We start from the raw sequence: 21,835 nt of genomic DNA, 5'->3' as shown, positions 1-21,835 counted from the left end.
CTCACGAAATATCTTAAAATTACCCAGATATTTTAAAATTTTTCATTACTTTATTTTTGGAACATAGTAACTGTGTCATTTTCTTCAGGTTGAAGTTACCTGTACAGCCATGAACATTGCGGAACCATCCAGTCTGTGACAAAATCCTAACGTCAAGGTGGTTCAGATGTATACGCTACGCATCTAGCGCATGTCGTATCCCCCATAAATGTTCCAAACGACCCTTCTTTACTTTTGGTGAAATAAATAAAAAAATAAAATAAAAACCAGCCTTCTGGAACAGCATTTGCCTTTGTAGCGTTAGTCCTGAAAGTAAAATTTAAGGTCATAACAAATCATAGGGGGTAGGGGCCACAGTATAAGAAGTAGCGGTCATGAACTCTCTCTGAATTCTCAGTCGATCTTAAGGCTGAGCAATACGTTCGCACCATTAATACCTCATTAATACCTTTGTTTACTCGCTTGAGGTCACATCCACATGCTAATCAATTGATATTTGCCCTATGCAGTTCAGTGAATTGCAGCATCAGTTTGATTATACTAAGTGTGCTTTGATTTATGTGTCCCAATACTGATCAGCGAGAATGTTATGGCCACCGACCTACTGTCGATATAAACCCGTCCAGGCGACAGCAGCGACACATGGCGCGGAATGACTGCTAATCAGACAAACGCACGGTGCATGTAGTATCTGTGAGCCTGCCGTCCGTGTGTAGAATGACAGAGGCCCGCGATCTATCTCTGTTTGACCGAGGGCAGATTGTGATGGCATTTCCGAAGACTGCATGACTTGTCGCGGCCACCCCACATCACAGATGTCGAACGTCGTACGTTGGGCAGACTGGTAAAGCAGGACAGGCCACGAACTATGGCAGAATGAACATTAGAGCTTAATGCTGGACAGAGTGCAAGTGTATGTGAACTCATCGTACCGAACACTCGTAACGAAGCGCCTCCATATCCGAAGACACGAATATGTGTCGATGTTAACTCCACGACATCGGCAACTACAACTAAATTGGTCTCGTGACCATCGGCACTGGACATTGGCGCAGTCGCAGAGCGTTGTATTGTCTGATTAATGCCGGCCGCGGTGGTCTCGCGGTTCTAGGCGCGCAGTCCGGAACCGCGCGACTGCTACGGTCGCAGGTTCGAATCCTGCCTCGGGCATGGATGTGTGTGATGTCCTTAGGTTAGTTAGGTTTAACTAGTTCTAAGTTCTAGGGGACTGATGACCTAAGATGTTAAGTCCCATAGTGCTCAGAGCCATTTGAACCATTTTTTTGTCTGATTAATCTCGGTACTTTCTTTATCTTGCCGATGGGAGGGCGAGAATCCGTCTCTTGTAGGGCAACAGCTCCTTCACGCCTGTACTGTGAGATGGAGACAAACTGAACGCGGCACCATTATGCTCTGGGGAACATCCATGGGACCAGTGGAGCTTGTGCAAGGTACCATGACGGCCAAGGATTACCGTGTACTGATTGCAGACCAGGGACACCCCTTCATGACGATCGTGTTTCCCGATGGTAGTGGCAATTTTCAACAAGAGAAGGTGACATGTCACATGGCCAGGAATCTGATGGAGTGGAGTGTGTGGAGCGGTTCGACGAACACAGTCCTGAATTCCAGTTGATGTGTCGGCCCACCCAACCCGATCGAAGACATCTCGGAATGCGGCGTCACAGCTCATCGCACCCCTCCCCGTAATTTACGGTGACTTGTGTGTGCAGATGTGGTCTCACCCCCTCCAGCGACCTGCCAAAGCCTCATTTCATCCATACCACGACACGCGCCGTTGATATCCGTCCCAGAGGTGGACATACCGGCTATTAGGTAGATGGTCATAATGTTCTGACTGATCAGTGTAGTTTCTACGTACAAGTATAGACAGTCGTTAATGAGTGAGCACTGTATGCTGAGGGCGACAAATGTTGATTACATTTTAATTGCTGCGTGTGTAGGGCCGTATTACATGTGGCTCACTGAGTTTAATAGTAAATTTTGGGATTATAGCGACTAATATGTTATCCTTCGAAGCAGAGATTTTGTTGTCAGTGTAGTCTTTTGAGTGTTATCATTAGTGTCAATGATTTTGCTCTTAAACTTCATACACAAATTTTGAATGAGGAGTCCAGTGTATTCCTAATTTTTCCATTCGTGTACCATTGGCACAACAGTTTTTTTATTACCATTATTGCTTATATTCATTTTGTTACACGAATAAAAATAAGAAGTAGGACTTACTCACTTCTAACTTCCACTTTCATTGACGAACAGATAATGGCAGATAGGACTCGCATTGGAGAGAAAATCAAAAGAGTTTTATTCGTAAGGAACCATTCTCGCGTTTGCCATAATCTACTTAGAGAAGCCATCAACCCCTTCATCTAGGTGGTCGAAAGAGAACTTCAACCACCGTCATGCGAGTCCCCTGCATTACCACAACGCCGCCTGTTGCAAATAAAACAAATAACGAGACGTGTTATATCATTAATCCAAAGATTTATTGGATCGGTAACTGTGGTTTCAGGTGGTATTCGCCACGATATCGCCGTCGAACAGTTTAGCAGCCAGACGGTCTTCACCATATGTCGCGTTGATGGCCACGCGTCCACACGTCCAGCGTCTAACATGGCGGCTCTCAAGAGCTGCGCGGTGTGAAGTACAGACCTCCAAGGTGGGAGCGGAGGACACTGGAGTGATCTGCCGACAAACATAAATTTCAAAATTAAAAACGTCACCCTATTATGGTGGGTTGACATGACATCTGTAAAGAAAAGTGCTAAATTATCGTAGGACCCCATGGTAATAAATGGTCGTTTTCTGTATCCATAGAAGCGGTGTTTCTATCGCCCCATCTCATGAACCCTAGAACACTAATTATCGCAAATATGAAAACTACCGACAGTGAATGTTTGCCTGTATACTCGTCCCGGAGTGCGGTCTACTGTGGTCAAATGGTCTACAGAATTATTGCATCATGATGGTAGATAGTTGTTACAAGTATCAGAATATTTTAGAGTTAGTCGATACCTCACGCAAAGTGATGTATTATTCTTACCTGTACTATACTCATTAAGGAACGAAGAGAATTCAGGCTGTGAGCAAAGGCATCAATATCAAATTACTAGAATTTCTTAAAACAAGCTGTGCAAATGTTCATTTCAAATTAGGAGAGCTTCGTGGATAATTACGCGACAGAAAAATAAACGATTATGCAGTATAAAAAATAGGATCAAAGAACCAAGTATAATCATGGGACGCTGAAACTTAAGCTGTGCTGTAAACTTGATAACTGTTTTATGGGCCGGAGATGACACAGGAGAATGTTTTTTGAACGGCTGTACATGATGTGAATGCGTAGGAATCCATATTGTACCACTGATTCTTGAGTTTAAGTGTATCCTACCTATACTGGAGCAAAACGAAATGTATGTCACGAAAGGACTACATATCTGAACACAATTCACAACTGGCATAAAAAAAGAGCAGACTATGGGTACTGACAAAGTTTATGGGGCTACCAAGACCTTTGTAGCCATGGGGATGTATCTAAGCTGATATTATTTCAGTTATATTTAAAATCATAAAACTGTAGACTAGAGAAAACATGAAGATTCCCTATGTCAAGGGAGTTACCATGTGGTCATGAAACGAGAAATACACTTAGAAACCAAAATCTGTAGTTCTCTACCAAAATCGAAGTACCACTCACCGTAACAGCACGACTTTAATCCTCCTCCTGCAGCCGTTTCTGCAGCAACTGCACAAAGAAAGCGTCCAACGTGAACTGACGCTCCTGATGGAAAAAATGGCTATGAGCACTATGGGACTTAACTTCTGAAGTCATCAGTCCCCTAGAACTTAGAAGTACTTACACCTAACTAACCAAAGGACATCACACACATCCATGCCCGAGGCAGGATTCGAACCTGCGACCGTAGCAGTCACGCGGTTCCGGACTGAAGCGCTTAGAACCGCACGGCTTCCTGTTGGAAAAGATCTTATTACTTTCGTGTTATGTAACACGTTAAGTGATTCCGGATTTGTACTAGTTCCTCTCATAGAAAAGTGTAACGAATTGTAACATTTATCCTAAGTTAGCAGGATACAGATATCGATATTAAGAATATAATAATTCAATTTACTATCCGACTAACTTAATTCGTTTCACTTCTCAGCAACTATTCATACTTACAAATAACGAATATCACATTATCTTTAACACTATTTTGGTACGACTGGTTAATGCTGTGCTTCTGAGGTTATGCCGTGTTGTTATTCCTGCTTTATGGTCAACATTTCAACAACTGACCGAGCCATATCCCTCAGGTCGTGTGACGATCCCTGACTGGTTTCAGTCCAAGCACCGAATACACATTACCGCAAAGTTCGCCGCACGTGAAGTTAATCACTGGGACGTCCGTGGAAGTATTGAGCACAAAATAAACACAACAATTCAGCCTAATACCCGGAAGCAGAGCAGTAACTAGTATCATATTCGAGAGTAAGTTATCATGTAGTGAGAAAACGAAAAATTCACTTTGAAACCAAATGCTAGTATTTTTTCTACTGTTGTAATTTACACTCACCATAACTGAAAGAACTTCTTTCTCTTCTTGCAGACGCTTCTGCAGTATCTCCTCAAAAAACGAGTCCAGGGTGAACAGACGTTCCTCTTGGAAAAGAACTTATTAGTTCGATGAGAGGTAGAGTATGTTTAGTAATTCAGAGATAGCGCTAGTTCTGTACACAGATATGTGTTATAAAGTATTACATTTATTTCGAACTTTTGGCCTAGAGTTAGTGATAGTGTGAATTCACTTATAGCCTGTAGTATCAGTTAGAATTCCGTTCTTCCGACATTCACTACCATTGTCCTACGTACGATGAGTTAATCTGGAATGACAGAGGCCTACAATATAACTACTTAAGCCACTGTCTTTTATTACGAGCTCCTCCTTGTTCTTCCTCTGGAAAGGAAGGTAAATGGGATTATACAAAGTTTTGCTAACAGTTCCTGTTTCTCTGTCCTCTGACTCCACATGTCCTCTGGTCAGTCTCATATTAACCATGTTCAACAGCTAACTGGATGAGCAACCAGATGGTCTACAACGTCGTCTTCAACCAGTCGCTCGTGTTGGTAGCATATAAAGTGAACTTCTGCTCCTAAAATATTTTTCAGCATAATTATCTTCCACTTGAGAGAGGTGTTACCATTCTGAAGCCTTTCACATTGTCATTTGTTCAGTTATCAAATAGCACACCTAATTTCCCGGAATGATAAATGATTTGGTTAGAATCAACTGTCCATGTCTTACGTCAGTGTTACATTTAATGGGCCTCAATACAGTTGCCAGAATTGTTTAATCAGCATTCAGGTTCGATTATCAACATCGTCTTACCTAATGCGACAAGTCCGGATATAATGTGGTGATAACACGGAGGAGAGGAGCTAGGCCCAGTGGGATCTGGGGGAAAGAGCCAGCAGACATTTAGCGAAGGAGGCCTGCAGGGAACACAGCGGTACACAGTGTTAAATTACCCTGGAGGTCAGAGAACATACGACTGTGGAAGATGGTGTGAATGGCCAAGCATCCGGCAAAGTCTCATTTCATACACATCGCTTTTACACGGTGAAGTCACCCTGCAGGTCACAGAATATACGACTTTGACATGCTGAAGTCACCCTGTCTCCCATCCGAATAGGACACATATCTAATGGCTTCATAATCATGTTAAACGACCACTAGGTCGGTTACGCATGTGGTTTTAGAATTCTTATACTCCATAAGTTATGACACTTTATCTTTTGATGCGAAGGCAGAAGTAAATTAATGAGGACTCCAGCTCTTTTTTTACTTGAAGTCGAGACGACTGACATAACACTGGTAAGCTAGAAAGCAATATTCTAGTCGTAGTACTATGTCTCTCACCAGAGGTGAAATGTAACGTATTTCCATACCTTCTAATACCAATTTTGTCTTGTATTTTGTAGCCTTTGATAACGACGGAAAGTCGAGATGCGTAATGTGTTTTTGGAAATAAAAAAATGTGGTCAAGACATAAAAAAGTTATTAAAGCACTTTCTCTATTAGTATGCTGTAAGTAATCTAAGCCGGCCGAAGTGGCCGTGCGGTTAAAGGCGCTGCAGTCTGGAACCGCAAGACCGCTACGGTCGGAGGTTCGAATCCTGCCTCGGGCATGGATGTTTGTGATGTCCTTAGGTTAGTTAGGTTTAACTAGTTCTAAGTTCTAGGGGACTAATGACCTCAGCAGTTGAGTCCCATAGTGCTCAGAGCCATTTGAACCATTTTTTAAGTAATCTAATATCAATCACGTTTCTTCCATTTCATGATGCAAAAACCAAACCAGTCTTTCCTGTACCACAACGTGGCGCTTTGAATTAAAATATCAGTTAATTTTAACTGCATCGTTCGCTATTTGCATTTACACCAATGTGAGTTTGTAACTATTAGCACCAGCTCAACTCATTCCTTGTGTAATTTGGTGGTGTCGAGAATCATGATTTAATGTCTCATTGACGGTATTGTGACAAATATTCATTAAAAAAACTGTGTCAGTTTATTTAAAAGTTTTATAGTTTTGCGACGCTTATTTGCCTGACAACAGTGATCTTATTTTTAAGTGGTTCACTCGTGCATCAATTTCCTGACTAGGTAAGTTTAGTAAAAACCAGCGAATGTGTGTCATGAACTGGTTAGAATCCCGGAGCTCTCAGATTACAACTGTGGTTCGTTAAGTCCGGATGTGAAAACAATACATTCGCCACACCATTCATTGTATTACTCTCATTCTTCAAAAATATGCAACCAGATTTCCATGCATGGTCGGAGTAATTGCCTATTTTCTCTCTGATGTCATAAAATTTTATTTCAGTATCTGCACCAAGAGCTTGCACGCCACAAAGCGCCTCAGTTACATCAGTCGCATTGTCACTGCACTGTCATTTTACTGAAGCAACTACTAAATTGGACTGTCAAGTTAAATTAAAAGTTTCAACCGCAGATTTTTGACACTGCATCTTTGTCCATCGAACTGCTTTTCTGATTCGTGATTTCGCTCTCTAGTTTATCGCTTTTAACCTGAAATTCTTCCGCCTTGCATCATGTTTTTGTGGTATTAAATCAGGTAGCTTAGGTTTTGTATGTCTTAATTAATCCTCTACCACCTGCAGTAGATTATTTTCTGTACCGATTTTTTAAATTTAATCTTTGAGGTAATTGAAATAATGTCTGTATTAGAGGTCTCCTAATACTACTTAGCATAAGAAGGTTACATAACCGTAATTATTACGACCAAAATCACATTACTGTTACCATTAATTTATCTAATTCCACAAGTTTCTGCAATTTCCACCAGTTTATAGTTGTTGATTATTCTTACCACTAATTTAGATTCAGTGTTCACCATACAATTTTTCATTCTGCACCCAGTTCATAAAAGTTCATCACACAACACTTGTAACCATCTTCAAAGACGTTTGGAATCCGCTGTCTATTTTTCCTATATCTCTATCCAACTTTGAAATTAGAGTTTGTTACGAGATTTTGCGAACAGACGTACTGTATAGCTGCTGTAATCTGTATCGGTTGGATATGATTAGTAAGCTCCTCCCCTTTTATCACTGCTGAATATGATTCTGATATTTTCTTCTTAATGTGCGGGCTGCATAGGCAACGAGTGATCAAACCTAAGATACTGTTTGCTGGATTCAGAAAAGGTCTGTGATGGCTGGCTGTTGACAATCATGCCGGTAGATACCGAAAAAAGGTTCTGCCTTATTTCCGCAAGACATACAACCTGATAGTTATTAATTTGTTTTTTGAAGAATATGTGCCACTAATATTCTAAGAGTTAGACACGGATACATACACTGACGTGACAAAAGTCATTGCATACCTCCTAACACCGTGTCGCAGCTTCTTTTGCCTGGTGTAGTGGAGTAACTCCACGTGCCTTGGACTCAATAAGTCGTTGGAAGTCCATTGCAGAAATATTGAGCCAATCTGCCTCTATAGCCGTTCGTAACAGCAGAAGTTACCATTGTAGGATTGTGTGCGAGTAGTCTCTCGATTATGTCCCACAAATGTGCGATAGGATTTATGTCGAGCAATTTGGACGCCCCAATCATTCGCCCGAACTGTTCAGAACGTTCTTCAAACCAATCGCCTCCTGTTGCATCAATATTACCTTTTAAGGTAAGATCTTGTGTTACAATCGATGACCTTTCGCTACTGACGAAGAGATTGTTGTATAAGGAGGGTGCAAGAGAAGATTAGATGCACTATGTAGTCTCAACTTCAGCAAAATGTTTCAAATGGCTCTGAGCACTATGGAACTTAACATCTCAGGTCATCAGTCCCTTAGAACTTAGAACTACTTAAACCTAACTAACCTAACGACATCACACACATCCATGCTCGAGGCAGGATTCGAACCTGCAACCGTAGCAGTCGCGCGATTCCGGACTGAAGCACCTAGAACCGCTCGGCCACCGCGGCAGGCACCCTAATACTGAGCCACCACCAGCTTCCACTGTGCCTTGTTGCAAACTTGGGTCCATGAACTCGTGGGGTCTGCGCCACACTCGAACCCTACCATCTGCTCTTACCAACCGAAATCGGGACTCACCTGACCAGGCCACGGTTTTCCAGTCATCTAGGGTCCAATCAATATGGTCACGAACACAGGCGAAGCGCTGCAGGCAATGCCGTCGCGTCGGTCTGCCGCCACAGCCCATTAACGCCAAATTTCGCAGCACTGTTCTAATGTATACGTTCACACACTGATTTTTACTGTCATTTCGCAAATTGTTGCTTGTCTCTTAGCACTGACAACTCTACGCAAACGCCTTTGTTCTCTGTTATCCGTTATGAGATGTAATGACTGAAGTTTAGTCTTCTCAGCACACTCTTGACACTTTAGATCTCGCAATGTTGAATTCCCTAATGTTATCCGAAATATAATTTTCAATGCGTCTAGCACCAACTACCACTCCACGTTCAAAGTCAGTTAATTCCCGCAGAGCAGCCATACGATCGTCAGAAACCTTTTCACATTTGTTAATTGAGTAATAATCACAGCTATGCCCGTGCAGTGCCGTTTTATATCTTGTGTATGCGATACTACCACCATCTGCATATATATGCATGTCCTTATCCATGTCTCTGACACCTCAGTCCAATATACTAGTATATTCTACACAACAAATGTGCCATGGCAGTTCGGCCGGCTGCCAAACACGAACAGCCTACTAGAGACGTATCTAACTGTTACTCCCTCTAATACAACAACTGTTACCCAATGGCGAGCTCAAAACGATTCTTAAGTTCAAAAGAGACAGAGATGTGTTCTTTCAAGTAACTCAACGGTATTTAATTAAAAAAAAGTGATAGAAATCCCACAGAACTTTTTTTTTTCTTCAATGCAGTCTCGAAACTTCTTGGACTGAGGCGATAGTTTGCGAGACGGAATGAACAGATGCGAATCGTCTACGCTAAATATTTCCTTTTAGATCGTTTCAAACACTGACGATGGATTGATATATTTTTTGTGCAATGTACAATCATACGCGCTGCTTAGGTTATCCATCAGACACGTTGACAGTGGTGAATGTCATGTCACAAGTGCTTACCACTCTGTCTGCTTGTCACTTTAATTATAGGCTGCTGGCCGCAGTGAAGACTTCAACCAGCGTAGTAAAATAACGTAACGATGAGACCCATCAACCTACCGTGCGTATGATATGGGGGACTGAGGTCTGGGGCAAGTTTGATCCAGGCATATCAAAATCACTTCGATTAGTAGCGCAGGAATAATTTCACGACGGGTTAGAGTGTGCTTTATTTCCCAGATTGATTGCTTCAAATATAGACGATGTCTCCGCAGTTGTATAGGTTTCTAATGGTCATGATAAATCGAAATTTAGAAGCCGATAGTGACGCTTAAGTTATGAAACATCTGTTTTATAGAACAAGATAATTTCATACATCTTGTTTATTGGTAAACTGTCTATATTAGCAGCTGCGACCTAGTAAGTAATCGTGAAAAGAACTAAAAGAGGTGACGTGGATAAATACATCTACTCACTCTATAAGAAATGACTGCTACTAAAACTACATACGTGAGAGTTTTTTATGACTCGTCCGAGAATCACTGTGGCGGCGTAGTCATTTATCAGGCACCACAGTAGCATAGATTTCACCCTATTCCTATGATGTCGAGACGAAATAAGAGAGAAAGCTTTGTTCTTAACGTCTAGAAAGCCCTTCTCACCCGGAGTGAGATCTGCAGTAGTTTTTCTTGATGGTACGCACTATGGCTCCCAAGCTGGCGTAGCTGACTGATAGGCTGGCTGCCTGCAGATAGCTTTGCACGGTTTCGGATGTCAGTTTCGGTGTTGTTTCGCTTTTAATAACCCTTGAAGAATACTACCAGCACAGGTCAGTCAGATGCATCTCTCAACAGCAAACAAGACAGTACAGCTAATTTGTTCTGAACGTTAGGGCTTGAAGCAGAGCAAGCCACCAAACAGATTTCCACAGAACTTACCCCGCGTGCCAGTTTAGGCAGCCGCGCTGGCCTTGCCCGCTAACTGCTAGCCAACAGGCACGCGCGCCTTCGAGCACACTTGTGGTCAACTTGTTCCTCCTAACAAATGGTTGACCAACTACTGGACAACCGTTAATATGCGCTGACCCTTCCCAAATATACCACACAGACACAACAGCGAAGTCACTTCCTTAGGATACTACAGTGAACTTCTTGCTGTAGCATGATTTAATGGTTCCTCTAAATTCTGCAGCATGATTTCATTTTGAAAAGTTATACAGCGACCAGTACTGTTTGTTTGTAAAACAAAGGTTTATATGAAACCCTTTGCTTTCCTCAGCAGAACGTAAATATCGGCGTAGCAGGATCATTGTCGTTCTCCACCTGGCATAAGCCACGAGACACGCTGTGCGTAGCCGGACGTGGTGACCGAGCGGTTCTAGGCGCTTGAGTCCGGAACCGCGCGACTGCTCCGGTCGCTGGTTCGAATCCTGCCTCGGGCATGGATGTGTGTGATGTCTTTAGGTTAGTTAGGTTTAAGTGATTCTAAATCTATGGGACTGATGACCTCAGACTTTAAGTCCCAAAGTGCTTACAGCCATCTGAACCATTTTTGATCACTATTACGTGTTACAGACGTGTCGAGCTTTATCTCAGATGTGTGTGCTGAGCTGAGACGAGACACATGTATCACTATGCTCACACCGCGGCGTTTTCAACTAGTGGGCACGGAACGTGATGAGACAGAACTTCAACCTAGCGAAATACGCGGAGGCAAAAAATGTTCAAATGTGTGTGAAATCTTATGGGACTTAACTGCTAAGGTCATCATTCTCTATGCTTACACACTACGTAAACTAAATTATCCTAAGAACAAACACACACACCCACACCCGACCGAGGACTCGAACGTCCGCCGGGACCAGCCGTACGTGGAGGCGTTCAAAGTACATTGTTCTGCAAAACTGCAGGACGGTATAGGTAAAGTAACATAACGTATTAACCACTCGGTGGAAATGTATGAAGGTGCAGGACTGTGTTCGCAGGTCTCTTCCTGTCGTGCACAGATACACTGAGGTCACCTAGCGGGACGTTAAAGTGTGACTATGGAGCCTAATGCGGCTACCTCCCCTCCCTCCGCACCTTACACGACACAACTGAAAGACGAGAAACGACATTGTGTGTTAACCAGTGAGCAGTTACTGTGCAAGGCAGTGGTGTTCTTCAGCACAACGTGGCTCAGAGACAATATCTGTATGACTACACACGAGAAAGAACCATAAGCAAAGTGAAAGAAGAACGAACTGTGACGAGTGTAGCCCATGAATTTGGTATTGCTCACAGCGCTGTTTCGCTTGGGAAATGAGCGTACCGAACCACTACTGACAGAACCACAGGAAGTATTTTACCACGGTCAAATACAGCAGCAGATGACCGCTTCATTGTGTAATGTGCAAGTAAGGAGCCATGTCAAACAGCGGGTGCAGTTGTAACCACATTCAACTGGACTGATATGGACAAAATCCCACTATGTTCTATTGCACAGCGACTGCATGGGGGTGGTGTGTTTGCCCGACAACCAGCATGTTGTGTTCCGTTGACACGAACGCACCGGCGGCACCATGTGCGATGGCGCCAAGTCCATAGGGACTGGACCGACGATCAGTGCGCTGGCGAGCTCATCTACAATGAGAGCAGGTTCAGTCTGAGTAGTAATTCTGCACACACTCTCATACTGCGACATATGGGAATATGCAGTGCACCGAGGAACTTTGTCGAACGTGATGGATTGGAGTACAGGTATTAAGGTGTGCGGAGGCATGATGTTGCATCAGCTTACTGACCTCGAAATATTTTGTCATGGTATACTCACCGGCAACGCTATAGTGACACTGTACTCCTTCCCGGTGTGAATCTTTTCAGGGATGCATTCGGCTGACTACATTTTCATTGATGGACAATGCGGCAACTGCATCGAACTGCACCGGTGAAGGAGCTCTTGGAATGAGAGGATATTCGGCGAATGAACTGATCTGCTCGTTCGTCCGTCTTCAATGGCATCGAGCACATGTGGGATGAGATGGTGAGGCGTACTGTTCCACGTCCGCAGGCACCAACGACCATTCAGCTGTTGTGTCTGCGTTGGTCGAGTATTGGAACATGACTGCATGTTGCTGTCCATGTTGAGTACAGGAACATCCTACCACAAGAAAGTCTTACCATCCTCATGTGGAACATGACTGCATGTTGCTGGCTGTGTTGAGTATTGGAACATCCTACCACAAGAAAGCCTTACCATCCTCGTGAGCAACATGGTTGCGCGTTGCTGTCCGTGTTCAGTATTGGCACATCCTACCACAGGAACGTCTTGCCATCCTCATGTGCAACATGACTGTATGTTGTTGTCTGTGTTGAGTACTGGAACATCCTACCACAAAAAAGTGTTACCATCCTCAAGTGCAACACGGTTGCGTGTTGCTGTCCGTGTTGATCATACACACTACTAAAAAGCTTGTTCCGTCTTTTGTAATGTCCAAGGGACCACCAGAAATCGCGGAAACTCCATTGTAATTATTGCCTTTGAATAACAGTGCCATTTCTGTACACCTCATTCCATGTTTTTTACAGTTCCCTTCTGTACTATACTGTACCTGTGATTTCTATGTGTGGTCGAATATTCAGCGAGATTTGTCACTTGGTAGCGACGCATCGTTTGGAAGTTACTTTCGTCCATAAGTTTGAGCAACGGGTTACTCACAAACCGCCCTAGACGATTCTCACTTTACAAGGAATGTATTCGCAGTTGCAAATGTCGACAACCATCAGCTGTATAATGGAATGACGACTGTAGGAATCTCTCCCTGACCGGAGCTCGATCCCGGATTTCATCGTTACCGCGACCGGTCGCCTCACCATTTGGCTATCCGAGAACTACTCATGGCCAGGCCCAAATCTCCACGTATCGTCAACCACATGTCTAAATCCCGAACTCGCACATTTACTATGTATAATCCAGTACGTGGGAGACATTTTACTTGAAAGTCGCTTGCTCGGTATCGGCGTTTAAATACGATATTGCAGTACAAGTGTTATTCCGAATTACGATGGAAATACAAGAACTGATGGGACTACAGCCGTTATGAAATACATGAAATCTACTTGCAGTATATTCCCGGCAACAAACGGGTTCAATGACTGCCTGAAACGTCAAGACGTATTCATTTCAAATACTCGTTTTATTATTGAAGCTTTATACACACTTCCTACCAGGTAGCCATGATCGCTAACAGCATTATGACCTAATATAGTAAGAACGTAACGGACTGTTCGCAATAAGCTCCTGATCCGGCTATACAGCCGGCGGCAATAAACATCATGGAAGTAGATCCCTGCCACAAACAACGATGGACAGGATATATCATTTACTTGCCTAGCAGGGTCACACGTCATCACTCCGTTTGACAGCACTTTACAAACCATGGAAAAGTCTGCGCAATTTGAGCGAACCATTGCTTCTACATCTGCACTTAAGCTACGTTATGTTGTGTGGCAGAGGGTACTTTTGGTACATAATTTTCTAGTTGTGATCATTTCGAGAATCTACTCCAGGAGAAAATAATGTTACGCCCGGCTCTTCTTGGAAGCGCATTCTCTAAATTTCCAGCAGTGAACCTCTCCGCGATGCTCAACACCTCTTTTACAGCGCCTGTGATTGGTGTTTATTGAGTATTTCGGTAACGCTCTCGCTTACCAACGACCCCATGATGAAACACGTGACTCTTCATCGCATCTTCTGTCCGTCTTCTAGTAATCCTACCTGACAATCGTCCAAGATTGATGACAAACACACAAGCAATTGCCGAACGAGTGTTTGGAAAGCCACTTCTCTTGTGGATGATGTAATTCTGTTCGAACTGTTCCAGTATATCTTTGTGGTCTTGCCTCTTTAGTCCGCATAGGATGGACATTCTAAGGCATTTTCAGGTTGTTATTGTACCTAATGTTTTCTCGTCAATCTGTTCACCCCATGCCCGTACAATACGTTACATTTACTAACGTTTAGTGTCAACTAAACCAATCGTCACTGCTTGCAGATCTTCCTGCATTTCCATTCAGTAGTCTGGCGTTTCATCCTTCCTGTAGACAAGAGCATCGTCTGCAAACAGACGCGTGGAGCTTTTGACGTTATCCGCAACGTCATTTACACAGAGAGTATTGCAAACATTAATAGCCCTGTAGAAGCCCTTTGGCTTACGCCTAAAATTACCTTTACACATAGAGATTCTTTTCCTCTTAAGTTGCACCTTTTGATTTCTGTTTGCTAGAATGTCCTGAAACCAGTCATCTGGTCTGCTACTCGTTAAGCTTGCACTTCGCTTGTGGTTCGCAGAGATTTTTCTATGGTGTTTACTGGAAGATGGTCTACAAAGTCTCAGGCGAATAACATATGTGGTTTAATAATGAATAAAAAAAATAACTGCTCTACGTAAATACACTCACCTTACGATGAATGGTTGCACGAAAAATCCATTCTCCACTCAATAAGAGCAGAGACTCTACCAATGAAGCAAATCACTGAATTTTATGATTCTGCCTGCTAAGTCGTTCTCGATAGACAGCGCTGCTATTGCTATTAACAGTTAGCTATTGATTCATATTATTTCGCAGATATAGCTTTTATTCTCTTCAGGGTGGAGGAAGATCGCTCCGTGTCAGACGAAGTCGCCGGTGTTGTAACAATGATTTCAGGAGTTCCTTTGTTTGACTAAAACGTATCTGCAAATTATTTTCGAACAGTAATTGCAGAAATTTCTAAACTCATTCCTCACGTTTAGTATCTGAAGTTCTGTTCTACGATTATTGCATTGAAGGATGGGATATATTTTGCAAGACCTCAGCAGCAATGTTTGCAGAAATTATTTGCTTACCAAATACACTTTTCAGAATTAAATTAGTTTCCCAGTGAGGAGATATCCGGTAAATTCAAAGCTTTCAGCAACTTGAGCGATAATTTGATCTCACACTTCTTTTAAAATAACAGTTTTTGGAATTCGTTGTCCTGTCTCTACCTCTTCGCAGGATGGAGCGGCTCTGTGCACGTCGAAATCATGTTTCGTGGTTGCAGACTGAATTTTAGTATTGACGTGAACGATACATTTACGCACGGCAATGGATGGCTTACAGTAGCCATCGTCAGAGGTGGATCTGGTGTTCCCGCAGTTGGTGGCCTGGAGAGTTTCGTCGATCGTGATGTCATTGCCTTCCGCACCTACCACATTGCAGAAATTGCTAATAAAGACTTCGGAAAATCTGTATATACCTCTCCTTCCTCATTATCCCTCTACACATTTTTGTTGTTCAATAACTTTGGTAATTATGGGTCAATATGTATAATATTTGGTAGAAATGTTATTGTAGTGTATTTCAACAGTTTGGCGTTGTCAGAATTTGCATTTTCCAAATTTCGATTTTTGGCGTTATCCCGGACGGGCGTACTAGTAACACTAGGTACGCCCCGTCCGTTGTGCTGAAATGTTCTTCAACTTGTTACTCTTCTTGTCAGCAGCAGAGGTCATCATTTCAATGTTCTCGATAGTTTTGTAGACAGTTTATTAGCAATTTCTGCAATGTGGTAGGTGCGGAAGGCAATGACATCACGATCGACGAAACTCTCCAGGCCACCAACTGCGGGAACACCAGATCCACCTCTGACGATGGCTACTGTAAGCCATCCATTGCCGTGCGTAAATGTATCGTTCACGTCAATACTAAAATTTAGTCTGCAACCACGAAACATACAGGGTCCTTCGAGCAGTTCACTGGCTGAAATGTTCTTCAACTTGTTACTCTTCTTGTCAGCAGCAGAGGTCGTCATTTCAATGTTCTCGATAGTTTTGTAGACAGTTTGACGAGAAGAGTAACAAGTTGAAGAACATTTCAGCCAGTGAACTGCTCGAAGGACCCTGTATGTTTCGTGGTTGCAGACTAAATTTTAGTATTGACGTGAACGATACATTTACGCACGGCAATGGATGGCTTACAGTAGCCATCGTCAGAGGTGGATCTGGTGTTCCCGCAGTTGGTGGCCTGGAGAGTTTCGTCGATCGTGATGTCATTGCCTTCCGCACCTACCACATTGCAGAAATTGCAATGTTCTACTCCTTGTTGTACACTTTGTGTGTCAACTACTCATTTTTGTAATTGTCAGTACAAAGCAACGTTGGCACAGTATGATTGTAAATACAGGCAAATAAAATTGAAAAGCTGTGAGTGCCTTAATTTCAGACGGAGATCTGTTGTTTAAGTAATTATAGTGATTCGTCGTGATGGAAGCTCGGTTTCCTCCAGGCATTCTACGAGACACTATTTTCATACACAATTGCACAGTTCTTGATATAAAATTCGACCGCGTGTTGGAAACATGAAGGACTTCCCAGCTCACTATCTCAATTAGCACAGTTATTCGCTGTGAAGAACTATGGGTAAATCTACGAATATCACTATGGCTAACAAATGATTCTAACGTCCATATTCTGACTCTTCGCTTAGGTTACAATGAGTTCCGATTTACCGGCATAACTATGAACAATATAGGCTGGTTCAAAATGTTCATTGAGAAGAGTCTGAACACCTGAACGACGACCACACCAAACACTTGATCGATTGTAGCTCTGAGAAATAACTTTATTTGGATTATCCACAGTAGGCAGCGAAGTTTCGCTAAGCGATTTAGATCCTTTTCACGAGGCGTGAGGTAAATGTAAAACCCTGCTACAGGTTTACCCTCAGAGAGAACATATCTTATTACTATGAGTAACAGTGTCATCGTTTAAATGTCATTGTGTTATCTGCGAAAACTGCTGAGAGAATCAGTAACAGCAACTATCTTTTTTACACGCTCATGGTATACGTGCAGCATACAAGAAAGAATCAACTTTTGAATATGTTTACAAGTGACTTTGAAAACAGTAGCCTTCGAAAGACGATCGCTAAGCACGGTATCATATTCAGCAATAAAATCTAGATGAAATCTAGCAAACGGCGGGAAATTCCTGGATTTGATGAGTCACTGCATCAGTACAGTCTACGAAATGCGAGCTAGGAAACACCAAAAATTACAATAGACCACGCAGTTTTAGAGATTGTATAACCATATTTGCGAATTTGATCATTATGTCTTTCAATTGGCTGCCTACAAACACTATCCAGTTATTGCGTAATACGCCGTTTCCCTAAAACAGTGTGTTCTAGTTCTGCAGTCTTTTTTTTCAGAAATTTCTGTTATCATCAACGCCTTGTAGCATCCAAATCATTTCGCATCCAGCATTTTCTTTTGCAAACAACTATCACGGAAAACAATCACATTTATTTGTGATATCACATGCATATACCCAATTTACTTTCTCGTACATTCTTAGAATTTCTGTATTTTTGTTCTTAGTTTCCTTGATTAACTTGATTTTCGGCGTCTGTCTCCATAAGTCCTTGACACAGAGCTTATATTCAAGCAAAAGTGAAACAAAGGTTTCCCTAAATCTCTGGAATGGAAAATTACACGTATGATTTCTAATTGTAGACACTGCACGTCTGATAACTTACGCCTACAAACTTACCACTGCACATCGAATCTTCCCGCGTGATAAACAGTTAACGCTGATCAAATATTTCTTATTTAAGTGCAACAAAAACGAGACAACTCCTGCCTGTCGTCGCTGACTACAATCCTGCTGTTACATTAGTTTCAGAAATACCATTGCCCACAGGGATCAATGACAAAACAGATGTCACAAGTTAGGGGAATGTCACAATGGAGGAATTACTGGGGAGGAAAAGGTACCGTTGTTCCGTGAGGTTCAACGGTAGGAGGGTCATGGTGGACACAGGGCGGAGAGTTCCTCCAGTGCTGAGGACAGGAGACACCTACTGCTCCCTCTCCCTTCGCCACCCTCGGTGACAAACTAAGCGGTTGGAAGGCGGTCTTCGTTGGTGCAGAGCCAGATTTTGCGCATGCGCCGAACGGAGCAAGTGAGAGCTGCCCATTAGTTTCAAGGATGACTGTGTACGTCGTCGGAGGCTTTCATTATATAACTAAATAATTATCTGTCGTAGAGGCCGGAGAATGGATGATTTTAAATTCTAAATCTACATGCACGTAAAATTCTATTAGTTGAATATATCTGTGGGGTCCACTGCTCCATTCGTCACAGGACGAACCGCCACTGGCTCGTACTTCGTTCACTAAACAAGAGTGCGACAGTGCGTAGTCAAGGATAACAGCATTAGCCCGGGTCCCATTCACTTCTGCTCTGGATCTTATGGATGACGATAACGAATTGAATATCGTTGGATGTCTGTCTGTGGAACCCATAATGATTTTTGTAGAATATCTTCCTCGATCTCGAAGAGGGTCGTAATGCGTCATCGTAAAACATGTTCCACATTTCTAGAACGGAACGCCATCAGTGATACAGGCCAATAACTATGTGTGCTTTGTTGGCAACTGGGTTGACGTTCCCTTTTATCTAGTCGCTTAGCACCTTTCACTGCGCCAGCTTCTTACGAGAAGGTGCTGATAAAAGAGGAGCTGAATGTATTCCTGTATGTGACTTCCGTTCAAGAAGCACAAGAAATCTGCATGCAGTAAAGGTAGTCTATGGCTGCCCACACATAACTTCTCATCGCTCTGCACTGTAGTAAGGAACTAGTTCGATGGGGAAGCTTATACTAGAAGTGAGCATTTATGTTAGACTGGAAAAGTTAATTTGGGCTATTGTTTCTTGAATTATTCACTTATTAGTAACTTGGTAACACCACGAATGATTTGAGAAACAGCAGCATTTTGCGCAGCGAAAAAGCCACAAAATTCTAGCGCTAAGTGTCGTGAGGTGAGTACAGATAGGAAATTATTCGTACATAGCCTTCCGATAACATGTAACCAAAGCGAAAACTAAGAGTGTCACAAAAATTGCATGGCTCGCCCTATGGGTTTCAGCGGGACATATACTTATCATCAGATGCATCCCTTCCTACAAACATGGAGATGTCTATCGCCAGCAGGTTGAAACGGAATAGTGAATCAGCTGCAAAGAGTGGTGGTTGTTTCAGGTGACAAACTTCTGTCGGCACGAGAGAAGCATCAGCAGTCATTGCAGTGCCGAGCTGCAGAATTAAAAGTAAAATAAACTGATTTGGGAAAGACAGATTGCTGGCGATATGACAAACAGTAATTGGCTCAACCTGAGACTTCGATATCGCCTGTCAGGCTTGAGCTGTGATGTACAGGTGTTGTGACGGGAGACGTCGTACGTGTGCGGAGCGTTGTTTTGTTTTCCTTAGGGGGCGCTGGTAGTGTCAGCCTATGCTATGTTTGTTGTTTGCATTACATTAATAGAGACCGTTTCAGTTTTTGATGGAGTGCGGATACTATTGAATACACAAGTTTGGTTACTTAAGAGAAATATGAGTTTACGCAGTACCCCGCTTACGCTCCTAATCGACTAGAGTTTAAACGTTATCTTTGGTTGTCTTGGTAACGTGAGTACACAGTGATTATAATTTACGTGAACTTCGACACATATTTTTTCAAATGTGACCCAGCATGTAATGGAATGAAATCAATAACTTAGTGAACAGTAATAGTAATATCACTGAAATAAGGAAAGCTGATATTTCGAAAATTACCTAAAACGTAAGTCTTCAGAAAATTATTGTAAATGAAGGCCGGTTATTGTAACGTACAGTGAGAAGAACGCCATGTCAGTAATTGAAATTAATGTACAAGGTGTACCAGAATTTGTTCATTTGCATAGACGACAGAATAAAGTGGCCAGATCCAGGTTAGTGGGTACCAACTCACCTCTATGTGGTACCTGAAGTATTCACGAGTGGTTTTCAGGGATTCTCCGATTTTCTGTTGAACTATATTGGTGAATACATGTTACTGCGTTTTGTCCATTTCTGCAATTTATTGCTCTCTGTATCGATACTGGAGTAACCGGTCAAGCTTGTTGCCATATTACGTTAACTTTCGCGATGTGTTTTGGTATTGCTTTTCCGCCTTCTGTACGATATTACATTTAGGTTTCCTGTGCTGGTGTCTGGCTTTTCAGTTAGTTGTATATGTAGTGTGATTTCTTCGATACCAGTTTAACCTATCTAATTTGATGGTTTATTTTTGCTTTTTTCGTTGCCAACCTCTGCGTCCTATTCTTCATCGTATTATTCTTGTTGTTCTGGTTTGTATACTTTAGTATTCCCACGATACCGTGGCTTTCATATGAGAATTTCTCTCCCCAATTTGCCAAGTTTCCTCGTCAGGCCCAATATTTATTATTCAGAATTTCTATGTGTACGAATTTGATTTTTATATTTTGGTGAATACATATTACTGTGTTTTGTCCATTTCTGCAATTTCTTGCTCTCTGTATCAATACTGGTGATTATGACGTCTTGATAGCCATTTTTAAATCAAATTTGTGTCGCATTTTGAGGCTTGTGATGATGTCATTGGTCAAAGTGGACAGGTGTTACCGGAGGCTCTCGTTTACCCCAGTAATTCACCATATTTGTGACACAGTGTCGTACGTCTGGCCGGGACAGTACGCTCCTGTTTGGCCTTAGGACTGTACGTCAGTCTCAATTGACTTAACAGAAGACAGCTAAAAACAGGGGACGAACTGACACAGCGGCGACTGTCATCTCCAGACCACGTCACGGCCGGGCACAGCTGTTAATCATTTTAGTAAAGACGTAATGCGTTATTATGTCGCAGGTTGCCAATAATTTAACGTGTGAGGTAAATTTATCGGTTGAAATTCACGAGCGATGTACTGTGGTGCTGTAACGATATAGAAGCTCACAGTTATTGCCCCAGATTTAAGCATACTTTTAAATTATATAGGCAAACATCAGCTCGCTCCATTTGGTCTTTTCCAAGGTCACCTGCAAGCAATAAATATCGAGAGCGTGGATGCCATGGCACCAGATATCGACTAGTTAGGTTGCGTTTACAGCGATGTAATAGTGAATACTGTCGGCAGTGCTCTACAGACGAGTGAGATGAAGCAAGTGCATTGTCCATTTGCTATACTCCCACCTGGGACGAATTACTTACGAGAGCGCATACTGTGGAAAGTGATTTAGACTTTGAAGGTAATTTCGTGGATTGTCGCCGGAAGACGTGTGTGAAAATGTTTTTACAAAACGACCGACGATGATCTCCCGTTTTAGTTATACTGTATGAAATGTATAAAAGCAC

The 21,835-nt window shown here is 42.5% G+C and overlaps 2 long non-coding RNA genes across 7 annotated transcripts in view; one reads left to right on the top strand and one right to left on the bottom strand.

Moving 5' to 3' along the window:
* Positions 1 to 21,835, top strand: part of LOC126263059 (uncharacterized) — a 498,584-nt gene that overhangs the window by 123,862 nt on the left and 352,887 nt on the right. For 3 of the 6 annotated variants that reach the window (XR_007546812.1, XR_007546813.1, XR_007546808.1), the window contains exon 2: positions 4,629 to 4,712. The exons of the other annotated variants lie outside the window; for them this stretch is intronic. This is a non-coding gene — a long non-coding RNA (uncharacterized LOC126263059). The remainder of the gene's footprint in view (positions 1 to 4,628; positions 4,713 to 21,835) is intronic. 6 annotated transcript variants of the gene reach the window in all.
* The window catches only part of LOC126263060 (uncharacterized), a 98,361-nt gene that overhangs the window by 53,892 nt on the left and 22,634 nt on the right, over positions 1 to 21,835 (bottom strand). The gene's annotated exons all lie outside the window — the stretch shown is intronic.

Source organism: Schistocerca nitens, chromosome 6 (assembly GCF_023898315.1).
Source record: "Schistocerca nitens isolate TAMUIC-IGC-003100 chromosome 6, iqSchNite1.1, whole genome shotgun sequence".
Taxonomy (NCBI): domain Eukaryota; kingdom Metazoa; phylum Arthropoda; class Insecta; order Orthoptera; family Acrididae; genus Schistocerca; species Schistocerca nitens.
Note: the sequence above shows the minus strand (reverse complement) of the source record. Positions and strands in the feature narration are given on the sequence as shown.